At 42.0% G+C, this 13,197-nt stretch overlaps 1 long non-coding RNA gene across 1 annotated transcript; it reads left to right on the top strand.

Annotated features, from left to right (window-relative positions):
• The first annotated feature begins 327 nt into the window (after positions 1–327).
• LOC109903276 (uncharacterized) lies at positions 328–1,384 on the top strand. The gene is made up of 3 exons (XR_002257006.2): positions 328–452; positions 574–694; positions 939–1,384. It is a non-coding gene; the product is annotated as an uncharacterized LOC109903276 (long non-coding RNA).
• Positions 1,385–13,197: the final 11,813 nt, after the last annotated feature.

The following is a 13,197-nucleotide window of genomic DNA, read 5'->3' as shown; positions in this document are numbered from 1 at the left end:
AACCGGTGCCCCCGCACATTGATTCTGTACCGGTACCGCCCTGTATATAGCCTCGATATTGTTATTTTACTGCCGATCTTTAATTACTTATTACTTTTATTGAAAACAATTTTGGGGGGTATTTTTCTTAAAACTGCATTGTTGGTTAAAGGCTTGTAAGTAAGCATTTCACTGTAAGGTCTACAAGCATGTGAAAATAAAATTGGATTTGATTAATTGAATTCAATATGATTTCTATAATTACATTATGCCAGAACGTAGTTTGAAATGCTGATAAAAGACCACGCTGCTGTTTTCCACAAATACATTCTTAGAAATGACATCGATTTACAGGAATTGGCTCCATGTGTTGATGACTGACTGAGTACTGGCACACCTGATGAAGGTGAAACAATCGGCTGATGGACCTCCCCCGACTTTAAACCACACTTCCAGTCAACAGCATAGTTACAGTAAGCTGGGACACTACTCCCATTCTTTCTCAGGTGGTCTCTCCTCTCCTTTCAGGGTGTTTACACGAGTGATCTCTCTCCTCAGAGTGTTTGTGTTTCCTCTCGTGATCTTTGCTTTCAGAGTCTGTGCGCATCAAGGGAGAACCCCACTGCACACCTCTGACCAGAACAAAAACACCTCAAACCGGATTAAGAGCCATAGTTTTGGCACGTTGTCGAGCAGAGATGACGATAGCTAGACAGTAAGTCGGTTAGCATGCATGTTAACTAGCCAGTTACATACAATATGTGACCATTTAGCCAGTCAGTAAGCTTCAGAATTAATCAGTAAATGTATATTATTGCCAGTATAAGCCGTAGAGAATAAAGGCTTTTTAATTGTTTCACTACATTAGGGTTCTTTCATAACTTCTTGAAATTCTTTGCGCAAAGGCTTTCCCGCATTGTTCAGTATCCCAGCTATGCATAAACTTCTGTTTATTTCAGCCTGCCCGTTCAGCAGTCGTCAAGTAAACCAGTCGGTCAGTCTGTTTTCGGAATACCAGTAACAAATTAAACACGTACTGGCGAAGAAAGGGATGGAGCAGTTATTGTGGAGAGGGCGAAGTTATGAGGGCCAACTTCCTGATTACTTAGAATTTCTTCTACACCTACCCTTGTTCCAGTCTGTAGCTGGGAAGGGGTGGGACCACAACGTCACAATTTAATGGAATGCCATCTTCATTGAACACATTAAAGTGGCACCAGTCTCCTTTTAACAAAATAAAAAAATAAAAATTCACTTAAATCCAATGACAAGGTAAACATCTTTGTTGAATTTACGTTAGTTGACATCATTTTCTCAAAAATGGTTTGTGTTGCAAATGTAAAAAGCATATCAAACATGCTTTCTACCAATGAGGTTTCTATGTGAGAATTGCCAGAACAATCTTAGACACGCAAAATATTTTTGAGCCATGCTGGCATGGAATTGCCCAAGACTATTAGGTGTAAGGTGAAGCGGCCATGGTTAATCAGAAACGTGTCAGTCTTACTCTTAGATAGAGTTAGATATCACAAAATATTCATAGCCAATCTAGCAAAACCAAACATTTACTCTGACACGCCATGGAGGGTGAACATGCAACAGGTGTTTTCTTACATGATTTTTTTTGATTGATGGGTGTCTTTGTGGTGACTATGTATTGGAGGGGGATTTAACAGGTCATTAAACCAGATTAACACACAACACCCTTGATAAAGATGAGCAATAATGACCGTATAAAATAAATAATTCAAATACTGAGCAAAACATTTGGAAATGATATTATCTTATACAAACACAATTGCTCAGAGAAAGAGATTTAGTTTAACAAGTAATATATTTTCTTTACTTTTAAGTAAGGGTGCTGATATTTATTGGGCACAAAATAATCAGAAACAACCAAACTGAACTGAAAATGCATCCAATAAGTTTGTAAAGTCACAAGCTTTAAGTAGTCATCACAGACAGTGTATTGCCCACCATTGCTTCACACACCATAAAACCCATCACTCAGAACTCGTTGTGCCTATTTGCATGGAACTGCGAAAGTAAAAGCACAACTGGTCCTCCACTTTCAAAGAATTCTGGTTATGGTAGTTCTTTGGAAGTGTGTGTGTGTGTGTGTGTGTGTGTGTGTGTGTGTGTGTGTGTGTGTGTGTGTGTGTGTGTGTGTGTGTGTGTGTGTGTGTGACGGTTTGAACACTTAACCTGATAGAGATGGTCTCCTGTAGTTGCCAGGGTGTGGCATCAACGACATCACTCCACACCTCCATCCTCTGGCCACACATCCCTGACCGGTCAAAGATGAACATCTGGAAAAGACAGCACCGTTTCGTAAGAGATGCTCAAAGTAAAGGGAACAATAATAAAATCAACCATAGGCCTCTGTATTGAGAGAGTGTGTGTGTGTGTGTGTGTGTGTGTGTGTGTGTGTGTGTGTGTGTGTGTGTGTGTGTGTGTGTGTGTGTGTGTGTGTGTGTGACGGTTTGAACACTTAACCTGATAGAGATGGTCTCCTGTAGTTGCCAGGGTGTGGCATCAACGACATCACTCCACACCTCCATCCTCTGGCCACACATCCCTGACCGGTCAAAGATGAACATCTGGAAAAGACAGCACCGTTTCGTAAGAGATGCTCAAAGTAAAGGGAACAATAATAAAATCAACCATAGGCCTCTGTATTGAGAGAGTGTGTGTGTGTGTGTGTGTGTGTGTGTGTGTGTGTGTGTGTGTGTGTGTGTGTGTGTGTGTGTGTGTGTGTGTGTGTGTGTGTGTGTGTGTGTGTGTGTGTGCTGTATGCCAACCGACTTCTGTTTTAGATAAAGGGCAGTCCATGGCTCCTTACATACTTCTTACTGTTGATTGATTTATAGAATAACAGTCATTAGGTTGACACCACTAGCCCCACTATATATTGTAATTGAGGTAACAACTACTGTATCTTGTTATCAGGGGGGCTTCGTTTCACTGATGAGCCTGTCCTGTTTGCCTTGGCCTCTGAGAGCAAACACAGATAATACAATACAGTAGAAGCAAAATAGAAAAACATTCTGTGAAGGTGTGGCGTTTTTACCTGGAACAAGGAAAGATCCAGGGCTTCGCTGGAAGAGAAAAAAAAGTGCATTCTTACACTTTGTGGTTTGTTATCTTCAAAAGAACAAAATGAAGGTAAACTGGGAGCTTTCTTTACTTTCTCTTTTACATAACTGCTAGATTCTTATCACAAAGAACTGGTTGATCCAAGACGTCACATGACTGGCCCCACAAGCTCTCAGTCCAATGAGATTACTTTTTACTTTAATTGTTTTTATTTAACAACTGATTCAAGATCTGTTTCCCTACTTCTACCTAAGCCTAACTGACAATATATATATAATTTGTTACAGGCATAATGTACCTTCACAAACACCAATTGATGGTAGTGTATACAGTACATATGGATTAGGCTACCTGCACAGAAACATACATTATATTACAAAATCTGTCCTTCAATTGGAAATTTGTATTTTTTATTTATTTATTTATTTTACCTTTATTTAACCAGGTAGGCAAGTTGAGAACAAGTTCTCATTTACAATTGCGACCTGGCCAAGATAAAGCAAAGCAGTTCGACAGATAAAACGACACAGAGTTACACATGGAGTAAAAACAAACATACAGTCAATAATGCAGTATAAACAAGTCTATATACAATGTGAGCAAATGATGTGAGAAGGGAGGTAAAGGCAAAAAAAGGCCATGATGGCAAAGTAAATACAATATAGCAAGTAAAATACTGGAATGGTAGTTTTGCAATGGAAGAATGTGCAAAGTAGAAATAAAAAAATAAGGTGGTGCAAAGGAGCAAAATAAATAAATAAATAAAAATTAAATACAGTTGGGAAAGAGGTAGTTGTTTGGGCTAAATTATAGGTGGGCTATGTACAGGTGCAGTAATCTGTGAGCTGCTCTGACAGTTGGTGCTTAAAGCTAGTGAGGGAGATAAGTGTTTCCAGTTTCAGAGATTTTTGTAGTTCGTTCCAGTCATTGGCAGCAGAGAACTGGAAGGAGAGGCGGCCAAAGAAAGAATTGGTCTTGGGGGTGACTAGAGAGATATACCTGCTGGAGCGTGTGCTACAGGTGGGAGATGCTATGGTGACCAGCGAGCTGAGATAAGGGGGGACTTTACCTAGCAGGGTCTTGTAGATGACATGGAGCCAGTGGGTTTGGCGACGAGTATGAAGCGAGGGCCAGCCAACGAGAGCGTACAGGTCGCAATGGTGGGTAGTATATGGGGCTTTGGTGATAAAACGGATTGCACTGTGATAGACTGCATCCAATTTGTTGAGTAGGGTATTGGAGGCTATTTTGTAAATGACATCGCCAAAGTCGAGGATTGGTAGGATGGTCAGTTTTACAAGGGTATGTTTGGCAGCATGAGTGAAGGATGCTTTGTTGCGAAATAGGAAGCCAATTCTAGATTTAACTTTGGATTGGAGATGTTTGATATGGGTCTGGAAGGAGAGTTTACAGTCTAACCAGACACCTAAGTATTTGTAGTTGTCCACGTATTCTAAGTCAGAGCCGTCCAGAGTAGTGATGTTGGACAGGCGGGTAGGTGCAGGTAGCGATCGGTTGAAGAGCATGCATTTAGTTTTACTTGTATTTAAGAGCAATTGGAGGCCACGGAAGGAGAGTTGTATGGCATTGAAGCTTGCCTGGAGGGTTGTTAACACAGTGTCCAAAGAAGGGCCGGAAGTATACAGAATGGTGTCGTCTGCGTAGAGGTGGATCAGGGACTCACCAGCAGCAAGAGCGACCTCATTGATGTATACAGAGAAGAGAGTCGGTCCAAGAATTGAACCCTGTGGCACCCCCATAGAGACTGCCAGAGGTCCGGACAGCAGACCCTCCGACTTGACACACTGAACTCTATCAGAGAAGTAGTTGGTGAACCAGGCGAGGCAATCATTTGAGAAACCAAGGCTGTCGAGTCTGCCGATGAGGATATGGTGATTGACAGAGTCGAAAGCCTTGGCCAGATCAATGAATACGGCTGCACAGTAATGTTTCTTATCGATGGCGGTTAAGATATCGTTTAGGACCTTGAGCGTGGCTGAGGTGCACCCATGACCAGCTCTGAAACCAGATTGCATAGCAGAGAAGGTATGGTGAGATTCGAAATGGTCGGTAATCTGTTTGTTGACTTGGCTTTCGAAGACCTTAGAAAGGCACGGTAGGATAGATATAGGTCTGTAGCAGTTTGGGTCAAGAGTGTCCCCCCCTTTGAAGAGGGGGATGACCGCAGCTGCTTTCCAATCTTTGGGAATCTCAGACGACACGAAAGAGAGGTTGAACAGGCTAGTAATAGGGGTGGCAACAATTTCGGCAGATAATTTTAGAAAGAAAGGGTCCAGATTGTCTAGCCCGGCTGATTTGTAGGGGTCCAGATTTTGCAGCTCTTTCAGAACATCAGCTGAATGGATTTGGGAGAAGGAGAAATGGGGAAGGCTTGGGCGAGTTGCTGTTGGGGGTGCAGTGCTGTTGTCCGGGGTAGGAGTAGCCAGGTGGAAAGCATGGCCAGCCGTAGAAAAATGCTTATTGAAATTCTCAATTATGGTGGATTTATCAGTGGTGACAGTGTTTCCTATCTTCAGTGCAGTGGGCAGCTGGGAGGAGGTGTTCTTATTCTCCATGGACTTTACAGTGTCCCAGAACTTTTTTGAGTTAGTGTTGCAGGAAGCAAATTTCTGCTTGAAAAAGCTAGCCTTGGCTTTTCTAACTGCCTGTGTATAATGATTTCTAGCTTCCCTGAACAGCTGCATATCACGGGGGCTGTTCGATGCTAATGCAGAACGCCATAGGATGTTTTTGTGTTGGTTAAGGGCAGTCAGGTCTGGGGAGAACCAAGGGCTATATCTGTTCCTGGTTCTAAATTTCTTGAATGGGGCATGTTTATTTAAGATGGTTAGGAAGGCATTTTTAAAAAATATCCAGGCATCCTCTACTGACGGGATGAGATCAATATCCTTCCAGGATACCCCGGCCAGGTCGATTAGAAAGGCCTGCTCGCAGAAGTGTTTCAGGGAGCGTTTTACAGTGATGAGTGGAGGTCGTTTGACCGCTGACCCATTACGGATGCAGGCAATGAGGCAGTGATCGCTGAGATCTTGGTTGAAGACAGCAGAGGTGTATTTAGAGGGGAAGTTGGTTAGGATGATATCTATGAGGGTGCCCGTGTTTAAGGTTTTGGGGAGGTACCTGGTAGGTTCATTGATTATTTGTGTGAGATTGAGGGCATCAAGTTTAGATTGTAGGATGGCTGGGGTGTTAAGCATGTTCCAGTTTAGGTCGCCTAGCAGCACGAACTCTGAAGATAGATGGGGGGCAATCAGTTCACATATGGTGTCCAGAGCACAGCTGGGGGCAGAGGGTGGTCTATAGCAGGCGGCAACGGTGAGAGACTTGTTTTTAGAGAGGTGGATTTTTAAAAGTAGAAGTTCAAATTGTTTGGGTACAGACCTGGATAGTAGGACAGAACTCTGCAGGCTATCTTTGCAGTAGATTGCAACACCGCCCCCTTTGGCAGTTCTATCTTGTCTGAAAATGTTGTAGTTTGGAATTAAAACTTCAGAATTTTTGGTGGTCTTCCTAAGCCAGGATTCAGACACAGCTAGAACATCCGGGTTGGCAGAGTGTGCTAAAGCAGTGAATAGAACAAACTTAGGGAGGAGGCTTCTAATGTTAACATGCATGAAACCAAGGCTATTACGGTTACAGAAGTCGTCAAAAGAGAGCGCCTGGGGAATAGGAGTGGAGCTAGGCACTGCAGGGCCTGGATTCACCTCTACATCGCCAGAGGAACATAGGAGGAGTAGAATAAGGGTACGGCTAAAAGCTATGAGAATTGGTCGTCTAGAACGTCTGGAACATAGAGTAAAAGGAGGTTTCTGGGGGCGATAAAATAGCATCAAGGTATAATGTACAGACAAATGTATGGTAGGATGTGAATACAGTGGGGGTAAACCTAGGTATTGAGTGATGAAGAGAGAGATATTGTCTCTAGAAACATCGTTGAAACCAGGAGATGTCATTGCATGTGTGGGTGGTGGAACTAATAGGTTGGATAAGGTATAGTGAGCAGGACTAGAGGCTCTACAGTGAAATAAGCCAATAAACACTAACCAGAACAGAAATGGACAAGACATATTGACATTAAGGATAGGCATGCTTAGTCGAGTGATCAAAAGGGTCCGGTGAGTGGAGAGGTTGGTTGGTGATTTAGACAGCTAGCCAGGGCATCGGTAGCAAGCTAGCATAGGATGGAGGTCTGTTACCCACCCCTTACGTTCCGTCAGTAGATTAGTGGGGTTCCGTGTGGTAGAGGGGATTAATCCAAATCACACAACAACAACAAAAATAAAAACAATAGATATAGTTATAGAGGCCCAAGAAGAAAAGATAATAATAATAATTTAAAAAATAATAATAAAAAAAAAAAAAAATAAAAAAAAAATAATAATAATAAAAAAAATTGTCCGATTGTCTATTCAGATAGCAGCCGGTAAGACAGCTAACGGTTAGCAGGCCGCAGATGGGCGTTCAGGTAACGTCGCGACGGAGGAGCCGGCCGAATAACTCCTTCGGGTAGATAACGTCGGCAGTCCAGTTGTGAAGGCCCGGTGGGGCTCCGCGAAGGCAGTAAAACGGGTCCGGATAGGTGACTGCAGCCCAGGTGTGATTGATGGAACTCAGGAGTGATTGACGGAGCTTGCTAGCTCCGGAATAATTGATGTTTGCTCCGGAATCGACGAAGGCCGATGGTCACACGGATAGCAGCTAGCTAGCTGTGAGATCCGGGTATGAATGTCCAGGGACATGGAGAGAAAAATTGGTCCGGTATGTTCCGTTCCGAGCCGCGCTGCGCCGTACAGAACTGGCGATAGATTTTCGAGCTAAAGGATAGCTGATGACCACAAACCGTGGCTAGCTGAATACTAACGATTTGCCAGTAAAGGAGCTAACTAGCTTCTGAACTAGCTTCTGGATTAGCTTCTGGCTAGTTTCAGGCTAGCTTCTTGGAGTTTCTGGCTAGCTTCTTGGAGGATTACAGATCTGAGGTAAATAATACTTTTTTATAAATATACATTGGTGAGGCGGGTTGCAGGAGAGTGTTTTGAAGATGAGTTGATGGAAAATAAAAATAAAATGTATGTGAAAAAGTTGTAAATATATATATATACAGGACACGACAAGACGAGGACAAAAGACGTCTGAACTGCTATGCCACCTTGGAGACCCCAAGGTGGCATAGCAGACTATGGCCTAGGGTTGTCTAGCAGTCTAAACTGCTGCCTCTTGATCACATACTGACAATTATTGGTAAAGACTCTATCAAGGTCCCCTAGGCGCCGAAGACGTGGATATCGGTTAAAGCAGCCCTTTGCACCTCTCTGATTCAGAGGGGTTGGTTTAAATGCGGAAGACACACTTCAGTTGAAGGCATTCAATTGTAAAACTGACTAGGTATCCCCCCCTACAAAATCCAAAAACAAACTTAAAAAAAAATTATAACATGGACCTTTGATTTTAAAAAATGAAACACAGATAAGTTTTATCTTGGGTGTCCAACCCTGGACCATTCGTCACTGTCCTGGGCTGTTTGTCTTTCCATTACACACCGTCTCTGACAACATAGGTAGGGCAGGGTGCAGAGCGGACAGTGATAAACTGGATGAGTGATGAAGGCTCTCAGATACAGTAATCTATATTGGTTTAAAGGTACAGACAGAGGGTGCTTATTCATGTATATGCTGTGTGTGACGTGCACCCTACCCCCGCATCATTCTGCGGATATCATAGAGCTGCATCCATATTCAACTGATCTGGGAAAGTGATACCAGACTGTGCTGGTGTTTATCTCGTGTTCTGTTCATTATCATATGTTATTCTGGGGGAAATTGGGTTATTCTAAGTTATTTAGCAAAAACATTCTACTTGCAACTAAACTCAACAATTGTTTTTGGAGACTTTCAAAGGCAAGATAAAGTGATATGATACTTTTCTATTATAAATAGAAAAATCCTAGTAAATTTGTTCCATAAATACTATCAAACAATAAGGAAATGCAGTGAAATTGATTTTCTCTCAATGTGTATCAAAGTTCAGTCAGAACCCCTGTTGTGCCACAACAGATGAAAATCACAATTTGCTGTATTTTAGCGCCCTCCTGTGTCAATTTTGTAGGCCTAGTCAGTCTATTGCTGCATTCATGACAACTGGGAATTTGGGAACTGGGAAACCAAAAATCTTCGGCCTCCGACTTCAGTCCATTCAAGACAAATGGGAACTCGACTGAGGGGAAAAAACTGTTTTGAATGGTCATCCATCTTGGAATTCCAAGTCAGAAACTCTGGCCTCCTCCTAGAGCTCCGACTTTCCGAACTGAAGATAACTGACTTTGCCGTAGGCTTTGAACAGGGCACCTGGCTAACGCCCGGGAGGCAGCCAGGTTCCAAAACGAATGCAATTAACTTTCACCTGGTGCAAAACACACCTACTCGGGCACTCGGGCCAGATTAAATTGAATCTCCTTATTGACACAACAAGGAAATTTGACAAAGCCTATTTTTCATCAATTTATTTGCGGTTACATTAAATTACCCTAGCTAAGTCTAAAGCCTACAACAGATGGCATGGAACATAATGTACGACCATTTTTGAGGTCTTGTTTTGGAGTAGCAGAGGAAAAGTTGCGTCGGCTAATTTGAGTGACGTTTTAGGCCTACTTTTAGGCCTATCTTTGTACAATGAAATCAAACATCCACAACTCGCAGTTCTCCCTCTATATGTACACTGAACAAAAATATAAACGCACCATGCAACAATTTCAATGATTTTACTGAGTTACAGTTCATAAAAGGAAATCAGTCCATTGAAATCAATTCATTAGGCCCTAATCTATGGATTTCACATGACTGGGCAGGGGCGCAGCCATGGGTCGGCCTGGGAGGGCATAGGCCCAACCAATAGAAATGAATGGAAATCATGTATTGTGTCATTTTGGACTCACTTTTATTGTAAATAAGAGTATAATATGTTTCTAAACACTTCTACATAAATGTGGATACTTCCATGATTATGGATAATCCTGAATGAATCGTGAGTAATGACAAGTGAAAAGGTTACAGAGGGTCAAAATCCTAACCTCAAGACATGGCAATAACAGGGGAGATTAGCAAGGGTGAGAGGTTAGCATCTCTTGGAGGCATGATATTTGACCCTCTAACGTTCTCACTCATCATTATTCATGATTATTCGTAATCACGGTAGCATCAACGTGAATGTGTTTAAAAACATACTCTATTCTTATTTAAAATGACACAATGCATGATTTACCATTAATTTATATTGGGCACAAAATAATTGGAAACACCCTAAATTAACTCTGTGTGTGTGTGTCTGTGGGTGTGTGTGGGTGTGTGACGGTTTGAACACTTAACCTGATAGAGATGGTCTCCTGTAGTTGCCAGGGTGTGGCATCAACTACATCACTCCACACATCCGTCCTCTGGCCACACATCCCTGGTCGGTCAAAGATGAACATCTGGAAAAGACAGCACCGTTTCGTAAGAGATGCTAAAAGTAAAGGGCACAATAATAAAATCAACCTTAGGCCTCTATATTGTGTGTGTGTGTGTGTGTGTGTGTGTGTGTGTGTGTGTGTGTGTGTGTGTGTGTGTGTGTTGTATGCCAACTGACTTCCATTTTAGATAAAGGGCAATCCATGGCTCCTTACATACTTCTTACTGTTGATTGATTTATAGAATAACAGTCATTAGGTTGACACCACTAGCCCCACTATATATTGTAATTGAGGTAACAACTACTGTATCTTGTTATCAGGGGGGCTTCGTTTCACTGATGAGCCTGTCCTGTTTGCCTTGGCCTCTGAGAGCAAACACAGATAATACAATACAGTAGAAGCAAAATAGAAAAACATTCTGTGAAGGTGTGGCGTTTTTACCTGGAACAAGGAAAGATCCAGGGCTTCGCTGGAAGAGAAAAAAAAGTGCATTCTTACACTTTGTGGTTTGTTATCTTCAAAAGAACAAAATGAAGGTAAACTGGGAGCTTTCTTTACTTTCTCTTTCACATAACTGCTAGATTCTTATCACAAAGAACTGGTTGATCCAAGACGTCACATGACTGGCCCCACAAGCTCTCAGTCCAATGAGATTACTTTTTACTTTAATTGTTTTTTATTTAACAACTGATTCAAGATCTGTTTCCCTACTTCTACCTAAGCCTAACTGACAATATATATATAATTTGTTACAGGCATAATGTACCTTCACAAACACCAATTGATGGTAGTGTATACAGTACATATGGATTAGGCTACCTGCACAGAAACATACATTATATTACAAAATCTGTCCTTCAATTGAAAATTTGTATTAAGACTATGGCCTAGGGTTGTCTAGCAGTCTAAACTGCTGCCTCTTGATCACATACTGACCATTATTTGCAAAAACTCTATCCAATAAGTCATACAAAATGGCAAAACTAATAAAAAATAATAATATGGACCTTTGATTAAAAATGAAACACAAATATGTTTTGTGAAGACCCTCCCACTCTGTCTGCCGAATTCTTTCTCTTTGCTCTTGTTTTCCTTAATAGGACGTGGGTGGGCAGAGCCGGGAGGGTCATCAGTAAAATGGGACACACCTGGGCTCGGGTGTGTCCCAGGATAAATACACCTCTTCCCCAATTATTGAGGAGACTCACTCCATGCAGACACTGATAGATTTTGGTTGTGGCATTTTTGTTTGTTTGCTTTGGCACCTTTCAACACTCTTCATTATCACATTTATGAACGCAAATGCTCACTTACACTACTAATTACTGACTACACACACCATTGTTAATTGTATTTAGTTTACTTCAGTTAATACAGATATTTTGTTATTCCTTATCTCCATGTCGTCTCCCTTTTTGTTATGAACTTCGAGGCGGTTCGTGACAGTTTTATCTTGGTATCCAACCCTGGTCCATTCGTCACTGTCCTGGGCTGTTTGTCTTTCCATTACACACCGTCTCTGACAACATAGGTAGGGCAGGGTGCAGAGCGGACAGTGATAAACCGGATGAGTGATGAAGGCTCTCAGATACAGTAACCTACAGTGGTTGCTCCTCTAAAAGTTTTGCGATTATGCCGAGGGACTTAGAGGTCATTTGTGGTTAATACCCTGCGTCACCACTTCATTGCTCCAGACCAGTGCAAGGGGAAGTTAGAGCACTGATTATGCTAAATAGAAACTGATAATTGTGAACGACTTCAGTATTACTTACTGAAACTGTTACACTAAGGTTTTTAAAATTATTATATTATTTAGTACAGCCACTAATGAAGGCTATCAATTGCTTCTCAAAGATGCCCTCTGGTGGTCAAACTAGCACTAACTATCATTAATGGTACCTGTTCACACTTAAATAACGTGCCATAGAATTCAGCGGCACCATGCAAGCTGCGCCGCAATACGCTGCAACTGGGCAGAGGCACAGCCATGGGTGGCCCTGGGAGGGTATAGACCCACCCACTAGGTCAGACAGAAATACTCCTCAGTTTCATCAGCTGTCCAGGTGGCTTGTCTGAGATGATCCCGCAGGAAGCCAGATGTGGAAGTCCTCGGCTGAAGTGGAGACGTGGTCTGCGGTTATGAGACCGGTTGGACTTACTGACAAATTCTCTAAAATGACATTGGAAGCAGCTTACGGTAGAGAAACTGCACATTTTAGAGTGGCCTTTTATTTTCCCCAGCACAAGGTGCACCTGTGTAATGATCATGCTGTTTAATCAGCTTCTTGATATTCCCAAAATTTGAGAGAACTATGCTTTTTTGTGCATATCGAAAATATCAGGGATCTTTTATTTCAGCTCATGAAACATGGGACCAACACTACCTCAGACTGTGCTATGTGATCCCCGGGGCACGCAAAGCTCCCCTATTGATTAGGCTTATATTTAAGAAAATTATTGTAGCTTCCACCTAAGCTACAACAAAAAGTGTAATAAGGAATGTATTATTGTTACCAAGTGAGCATACAATTATTGTCTATAAGCTGTAAATGTAGGCTAATTTGAAAACTGCTCAAATGTCCACTTTTGTTTTCGGCTATATGCCGAAATAACTGCATACTGCCTAGGCCTGATTATGCAACCATTTGGATCAGTTA

Source organism: Oncorhynchus kisutch, linkage group LG14 (assembly GCF_002021735.2).
Source record: "Oncorhynchus kisutch isolate 150728-3 linkage group LG14, Okis_V2, whole genome shotgun sequence".
Taxonomy (NCBI): Eukaryota; Metazoa; Chordata; class Actinopteri; order Salmoniformes; family Salmonidae; genus Oncorhynchus; species Oncorhynchus kisutch.
Note: the sequence above shows the minus strand (reverse complement) of the source record. Positions and strands in the feature narration are given on the sequence as shown.